The sequence below is a fragment of the Vicia villosa genome, unplaced genomic scaffold, assembly GCF_029867415.1.
Source record: "Vicia villosa cultivar HV-30 ecotype Madison, WI unplaced genomic scaffold, Vvil1.0 ctg.002102F_1_1, whole genome shotgun sequence".
NCBI classification, from domain to species: Eukaryota; Viridiplantae; Streptophyta; class Magnoliopsida; order Fabales; family Fabaceae; genus Vicia; species Vicia villosa.
In genome coordinates, this window is record NW_026705839.1 from 1 (window position 1) to 8,444 (window position 8,444).

Here is an 8,444-nt window from a genome sequence, read left to right on the forward strand (position 1 = left end):
TCACATTTTTTCGCGAGACAAATATATTAGTGAGAGGAGAGAAAGAGATAAAATATCGAAATAAAAATTTATATTAACTTAAATTATAATGACGTGTACAAATAATGATACATACTATGATTATTTATATACAATCTTGATTGAGTTTAGGCTTACACAACTTAAATTATATTTGATTTTATTAGATTATATTATATTTGATATTATATCTAATATCTCAATAATATCTCAACATATCCCCTATAATACAAGTTCTTGATCCTATGCTAATCATAGGCGATCTAAACTATTTCTAATTTCTTTCTCAAATTCAAGAATCTGTCGATCTTCAATTCTTCGGGGAAAATGTCGGCCAGTTGTGCTTCGCTTGCGCAATGACTTACTTCAAGTTCACCTCAATTTACCTTTTCCCTCAGGAAGTGAAATCTAACCTCGATATACTTATTTCTTTCAGGAAGAACTGAATTCTTCGCCAAGTTTATAGCTGACTTGTTGTCGATTTGGAACACAATAGGTTTCTTCACTTTGACCTCACTTTCTTCAAGTACTGATCTGATCCGAATTGTTTGACATGCAGCATATATCATGTTATATATTCAACTTCACACGATGATAATACCACCACAGGTTGTTTCTTCGAACACCATAAAATTGGGGCACCAAATACTTGAAAGAAATATCTGGTTGTGCTTCTTTGATCTTTCTTATCTCCACACCAATCAGCATTTGAGTAGCAAGTAATATTAGCTTTTTTTCTCTCATAGTCTCGTCAAAATAGGATTCCACAGTTTATTGATCCTTTTACGTATCTTAGGATTCGTCTTGCAGCCTTCATGTGTGACACCCTTGGTTCACTCATGTATCTGCTCACTAATCAGACTACGAAACCTATATCAGGTTGATTGTTGCACATATACCTCAGAGATCCAACTATTTGTTTAAACAAACTTACATTGACTTTGTCTTCATCTCCATGCTTCTCCAACTTTAAATTTTGTTCGACAGGTGAAGATACTGGAGTCGAATCATCCATCCTGAATCTCTTGACTAACTCTTTGACCTACTTCCTTTGATGTAGCACCACACCTTGCTTCGAAATTTGAAATTCCATGCCTAAGAAATAAGACAATATTCCCAGATTTGACATTTCAAATTCTCTCATCATCAGCCATTTAAACTTCGACAAATTCTCCAAGCTATTTCCAGTTACCAGCAAGTCATCGACACATAAGCTGATGATTGTTATATCTTGTGCCACAGCGTAAACATAAAACCATACTCAGATTTGCATTTTACGAATCCCAATTTGACTAAGTATGAGTCAATCTTCTTGTTCCATGCCCTAGGTGCCTGCTTGAGACCATAGAGCACTTTGTCCAACTTATATACTTTACTCGCTTCCTTCTGAATGACAAACCCTGGAGGTTGTGTGACATAGACCTCTTCGTCTAAAACACCATTCATAAATGCTGATTTCATATCTAAATGAAATGTCAACCAACCTTGGTTGCATGCCAAGGCTACCACTAGTCGAGCAGTCTCCAATCTTGCTACTGGAGCAACTACTTCAGAGTAGTCGAGTCATGCTCTTTGAAGAAAACCTCGAGCTACTAATATTACTTTATGTCTTGCTATTGACCTATCAACATTGTTTTTCAACTTGAACACCCACTTTACTTCAATAGCTTTTGTATGTGTTGGCAATTCGACTAATTCCTATGTGTTGTTTCTTTCGATTGCCTGTAACTCTTCGACCATAGAAGATTTCCATTGTTTAATCTTTAAAGCCTCACTATAGTTGATTGGTCCAACACCTGCAAGTAAAGCAAAATGAGCTAATTCTCCATCTGGTGTGACTTCATCATCACCAACCACTTCATAGTCTCAAAGTCTTGCTGGAATAATTCGAGTTCTTTGAGGTCTTTGGCTTATGCTAGCCACACCCTTTTCGACTTCCACATTGTCGGGAACATCGACAACTACTTCGACTTCAACTTTGATTTCATCAGTTTCTTCGTCGAAATCATAGATCATCAATGGTTTGTTGATTGCATCACCATAATTCAAATCCTATCCAGAATTTTCATTAACCACAATATCTTGACTTAACACAATCTTCTCATTAATTTGATTAAATAGCCTGTATGCATCAGTCTTGTGATATCCTACCAGAATTATAGGTTCACTCTTATCATCAAGCTTCCTTCATCTTGCATCAGGAACATGCTTGTAACATATAGAGCCAAACACTTCAAATGACTTACTGATGGTTGTTTTCCACTCCATACTTCTTCAAGAACCTTGTTCTTCAATATCTTGGTAGGGCATCTGTTCAGGATATAAACTGCAGTCAAAACAGCTTCACCCCATAAGGATTTTGATAGATTCTTCTGCTTCAGCATGCATCTCGCTATATCCAATATGGTTATGTTTCTTCTTTCTGAAATTCCATTATGTTGAGGCGTATAAGGAGAAGTTACCTCATGATCAACACCATATTCTACACAAAATTCTTCAAGCATCTTGGATTTGTATTCGCCATCTCCATTTATTCGTAGAACTTTGATTTTATTCTCACTCTGGTTTTCGTCGAGTATCTTAAATCTCTTAAAGATTTCAAATACTTCGTCCTTTCTCTTGATCACATAGATCTACAGCTTTCGAATAAACTCATCGACATACAAAGCAAAATATGTGTTTCCACCAATGGTATGTTCTTTGAATGGACCACATAGATATGAGTGTACCACTTCGAGTATGCAAGATGACCTCATTGGCATAGTAGAAGCGAAAGAATTTCTGGATTGTTTTTCGATTAAACAACCTTTACAGAATTTGTCAGGAATCTCAAGACTTATAATACCAGTAACCATATCTTGAGTAATTAGTTGATTGAGTGATCAAAAATTCAAACGTCCAAACCTCAAATGCCACAACCAACTATCCTTGTGGTCGACAACAATTTTTAGACGTTGTACTTCAGTACAACTGACCATGGTCTTAAACGTCATGTTCTTCGTCAGAGGAGATTTCAAGACCAAATTGTTTTGAGTGTTGAACAATTTTAAAGCTCGATCTTTCATGACAACTAAGAAACCTTTCTCGACTAGTTGTCCCATACTAAGCAGGTTGCACTTCATTCCAGGTACATAGAGAACATCTTTGCTCGTAGCTTTCCCTCCATTACTCATTTGAAAAAGCGTGTTGCCAGTACCTTCTACTTGCAACGAACTATTATCAGTAAGTTTTATCTTGCTCTTTTTCGACTCCTCGAAATTTGTCAACTACACCTTTTTGTTAGAACAAGATTGAGAATCTATGTTCAGAATCTAGTTTTGATGATAACAAGCATATATTTTGTGAGTAACAATTTTATTACTAATGGTTTCATTTAGTGTGCAGGTACTATGTTATAAATCTTATACAGGATTCATCAGAAAAAGAGTAAAACAACTACATCCAGAAGATTGACAAAGCTAAACATCGTTATCAGATGTTCTGATTAAAAACACGTCAAACAAGCCAAAGACCACAGATCAGAAGCAAGAGAAGTAACAATCAGAGACAAGACCACTCAGAAGAACAAGCAATATCAATGTCTACATACAACAAGTCTCAATCAGAAAGTACATCAGAAGCTGTAAGGAAATGAACAAGAAAGATCAGCTACAAGAAGCATTGATTAATATCAGAAGATCACGTACGAAGAAAGACCAGAAGTTCTGAAGCTACAACGCAGTGACATACAAAATGCAAATAACAAAAGAGTCACTTGTGAACCAATGAAGAATCTACAGCTCAGCATACATATCAATTAAATAAAATACAAGAGCTTAGAATCTAAGGGAAGAGCCGTTAGAAACATCATCATAAGCAAAACGGTTGCAACATTAAATGGATCAACTCCCAAGGTCAAAAGAAGAAGCAAGCCACATGCAGCGCGTTGGAAAAACAAGCTTAACCAAAGAAGCACGCCATCAACTGTAATCATCATGTTGAAGATAAGGTTCTACAAAGAGCAGCACTTGTCATTAAAGGATCATATGAGACAGAGCTTTCAAAGAAACATTCAAACAAACCTCAACGGCTAGATTCAAACGGTAACACTCACCAAGCTATAAATAGAACAAATCTTCAAACTTGAAAAGCATGGAGTGACCACAGTATATGGAATCCATCCATCTTACTCAGTGAAAAATCAATTTATCCATAATGAAAAGTGAGTGATCATCCATCCCTTGAATGGATCCGGAAGATAAAAAGACAATATCCAGTAAGGATAATCCATGGAGATAAGAAGAAAGTGTGCAACCAAAGACATATTCCGCACAAAAGAAGAAGAAAGAATCTGCAGAATACATCCGTGTATGACGCAGCTGAGCATGGACAATTAAATGAAGAAATATAAAGTCATGCATCAGAAGATATATAGAGGCAACACATACTCAGTATGTAATGAACAAATCCACGGTGATGTTATTTCACTAATCATCAGCCTAAGTAAAGAAGATGAAGGAGAAGAAAATTTGTTGTTAAGCAGCATGCTCCATTGGAGATTATGAAGAATACTCGTACTCGATCAATGCATACATTGTTAATGTTGAATAACAGAAGTAACTGGATACACTGAGTTGTTGCTTGATAGTGTTTCATTTATACTAATGCTCATCAACATGCCATCAAGCTGTAACAAGCTTTATGATTAGAATAGAAGAAGAAGGAGCTGAAGACCAACATGAAGAAGCACATAAAACAGAACTGCTGTTCTGAATCTGCTTAAGGAAATAGAAGCACAAGAAGCAATTTAAATAAGAGTTGTAGCTCTTTATCTGCTTATAGGAGAAGAAGATGACGATCATTTTGAAGAAGCATTCTCAATAAGGGTTGTGTCCCTTGATCAGCTTTCAGGAGATAAAAGAGATCAAGCAAGAAGCATCCAACATAAGAGCTGAGTCTCTTAATCTGCTTATGAGAAGAAGGAGAAGATCTCAATCAGAAGATAACGGAAGAAGACTACAAGTTCTGTTATAACTTGTAATACAATGTAAAAAACACATAGAGTTATTTCTCGTAGTGTGTAATATCTTAGAAACTTCTGATAGATTGTTTAGGCACCATAAGTGACTTTAAGTCAATGTGTTGTAAACATACGTATTGAGAATAGGAGACCATCTGTTTAATCAAGAAGCATACCTATAATCTCCAGAAGATAGATGAATGTTGTATCCTGCTGGGATCCCTGAACGGTTCATCATCTAAGGTTAGTCACAGTGGTTTGCTGTGCAGGGTTAGACACAACAGGTTGGTTGTGCAGAGTTAGTCACAACGGGTAGACTGTACAGGGTGCTTGAGTCAATGGACGTTATATCTCGAGGAGATCACTGAAAGGATCATTGTCCAGATGGTTAGTCACAACAATTGGCTGTGCAGGATGGTTAGTCACGACGGAGGTTCGTGCAGTTGTAATCATGATTTGGTTATAGTGGATTAAGACCTCTGTTGAGAGGCAGATCACCTGAAGAAGGTGGACTGGAGGTAGCCTTAATTAGAAGGTGAACTAGGATAAAAATGAATGTGTCTTTTACTTTCTGCACATGTCATTTTAACTTAAAACTTCCAAGATTTAATCTACAGAACTGTACTGAGCTAGTCAGAAGTTTTGATATCCTTTAGAAATTGAAATGAACATTATTGGTTATGTAGTCCTACATCTTCATGCTTCCGCAATGAAATTATGCTATGACAGACTCAGGATGTCACTTACGATGTCAAGACATCTGAAGAGAATGTCAGGTCTAGAAGCAGTTAGGTATAGAAGAGATCCAATCATACCTCTATACAACTTCTGATCTACCTTTTTACTTACCTCATCCTTACCTAGAACACATGTTGGATGCATAGGAGTTTTGGCTTCTTTGCTTTCAGAAAGATTAAACTTCTTCAGAAGTTCTTTCACATACTTCGTTTGATGAACATAAGTTCCATCAGAAGTTTGGTTGATTTGAATCCCAAGGAAATACTTGAGTTCTCCCATCATGCTCATTTCAAATTCAGCCTGCATAGACTCAGCAAACTCCTTTCCAAGTGTAGCATTAGATGTTCCAAAGATAATATCATCAACATATATTTGACAAATTAAAATATCCTTTTTAAATGTTTTACAAAAGAGAGTAGTGTCCACTTTTCCTCTAGTGAAACCATTTTCCAGAAGGAAAGAACTGAAACGTTCATACCAAGCTCTAGGAGCTTGTTTCAATCCGTATAATGATTTCTTTAATTTAAAAACATGATTTGGAGACATGGAGTCTTCAAAACCAGGAGGTTGATGGACATAAACTTCTTCATCTATGTAACCATTTAAGAAGGCACTCTTAACATCCTTCTGATAAAGAGTGATGTTGTGTTGAGTGGCAAAAGAAATTAATAGACGAATAGATTCTAACCTGGCCACTGGTGCAAAGGTTTCTGTATAGTCAATCCCTTCTTGCTGACTATAACCCTGAGCCACCAGTCTGGCTTTGTTTCTTACCACTTCACCCTTCTCGCTTAGCTTGTTTCTGAACACCCATTTAGTGCCAATGATGTTAAATCCTTCTGGTCTAGGAACCAAGTCCCATACATCATTCCTTGTAAACTGATTGAGTCCTTCTTGCATGGCAATTATCCAGTCTGGATCTTCTAGAGCTTGATCAACAGAAGTTGGCTCGATCAAAGAAACAAGACCTAATTGACATTCTGCATTGTTCTTAAGGAATGCCCTTGTTCTGATGGGATCATCTTTCTTTCCAAGGATCACATCTTCTGAATGAGCTGAGGCAAGTCTAGGTGATCTTCTGACTGTTGGTTCTTCAGAAATCCTGAGATTCTCTAAAGATGCAGCAACTTGATCTTCTGATTCATTGCTTCTGAGACTGCCAGCTTCTGCAGCTTTGCTTCTTGGTTCTTCAACTTCTGAGATATCAATATCAAAATCTGCAAAATTCTCAAACTGCTTTGGTTTTTCAAGACCAAGCTTATCATCAAACCTGATATTGATTGATTCTTCTACAATCAATGTTTCAGTATTGTATACTCTGTAGCCTTTAGAGCGTTCAGAATATCCAAGAAGGAAACACTTTTGTGCTTTAGAATCAAACTTACCAAGATGATCTTTAGTATTCAGAATAAAACATACACATCCAAAAGGATGGAAATATGAAATATTGGGCTTTCTGTTCTTCCACAATTCATAAGGAGTCTTATTTAGAATAGGTCTGATAGAGATTCTATTCTGAATATAACATGCAGTGTTTATTGCTTCTGCCCAGAAATGCTTAGCCATATTGGTTTCATTGATCATGGTTCTGGTCATTTCTTGTAGAGTCCTATTCTTTCGCTCTACAACTCCATTTTATTGTGGAGTTCTAGGACAAGAGAAATCATGGGCAATACCATTTTCTTTGAAGAACTCCTCAAAGAATTTGTTCTCAAATTCACCACCATGATCACTTCTGACCTTTATGATCTTGCACTCCTTCTCAGATTGGATCTGAGTGCAGAATTCAAAGAACACTGAATGAGACTCATCCTTGTGTTTCAAGAACTTTACCCATGTCCAGCGGCTATAATCATCAACGATGACTAATCCATATTTCTTCCCTCTGACAGATGCTGTTTTGACTGAGCCAAACAGATCAATGTGCAAGAGTTCTAACGGCCTTGAGGTAAAACAACATTCTTAGACTTGAATGCAGGTCTAGAGAACTTGCCCTTCTGACATGCTTCACAAAGAGCATCTGATTTGAATTTCAGATTTGGGAGTCCTCTGACAAGATTTAGTTTGTTAATCTGAGAAATCTTTCTCAAACTAGCATGCCCTAATCTTCTGTGCCAGACCCATTGCTCTTCAGAAATAGACATAAGACAAGTCACCTTCTGCTTCTCAAGATCAGAAAGATCAATCTTATAAATGTTGTTCTTCCTCTTGCCTGTAAATAGGATTGAGCCATCCTTCAGACTTACAGCCTTGCAAGACTTTTGATTGAAGATTATATCATAACCATTGTCACTTAATTGACTTATGGACAATAAGTTATGCGTTAATCCTTCGACAAGAAGTACATTAGTTATGGAAGGAGAGTTACCAAGACTTATGGTCCCAGAGCCAATGATTTTGCCCTTCTGATCTCCTCCAAACTTGACTTCTCCACCTGGTTTAAGCACCAGGTCTTGGAATGTAGACCTTCTTCCCGTCATGTGTCGCGAGCACCCAGAGTCCAGGTACCATGACATTTTACTTTCTGTCCTCTTTGCCGCCAAGGATATCTGCAACAGAAATTATCTTCTCCTTAGGTACCCACAATTTCTTGGGTCCTTTCTTGTTAGTTCTCCTCAAGTTCTGATTGAACTTGGGTTTAGCAAAATATTTAACAGGAGGAACAGCATGATATTCTTTAGGTTTGTCA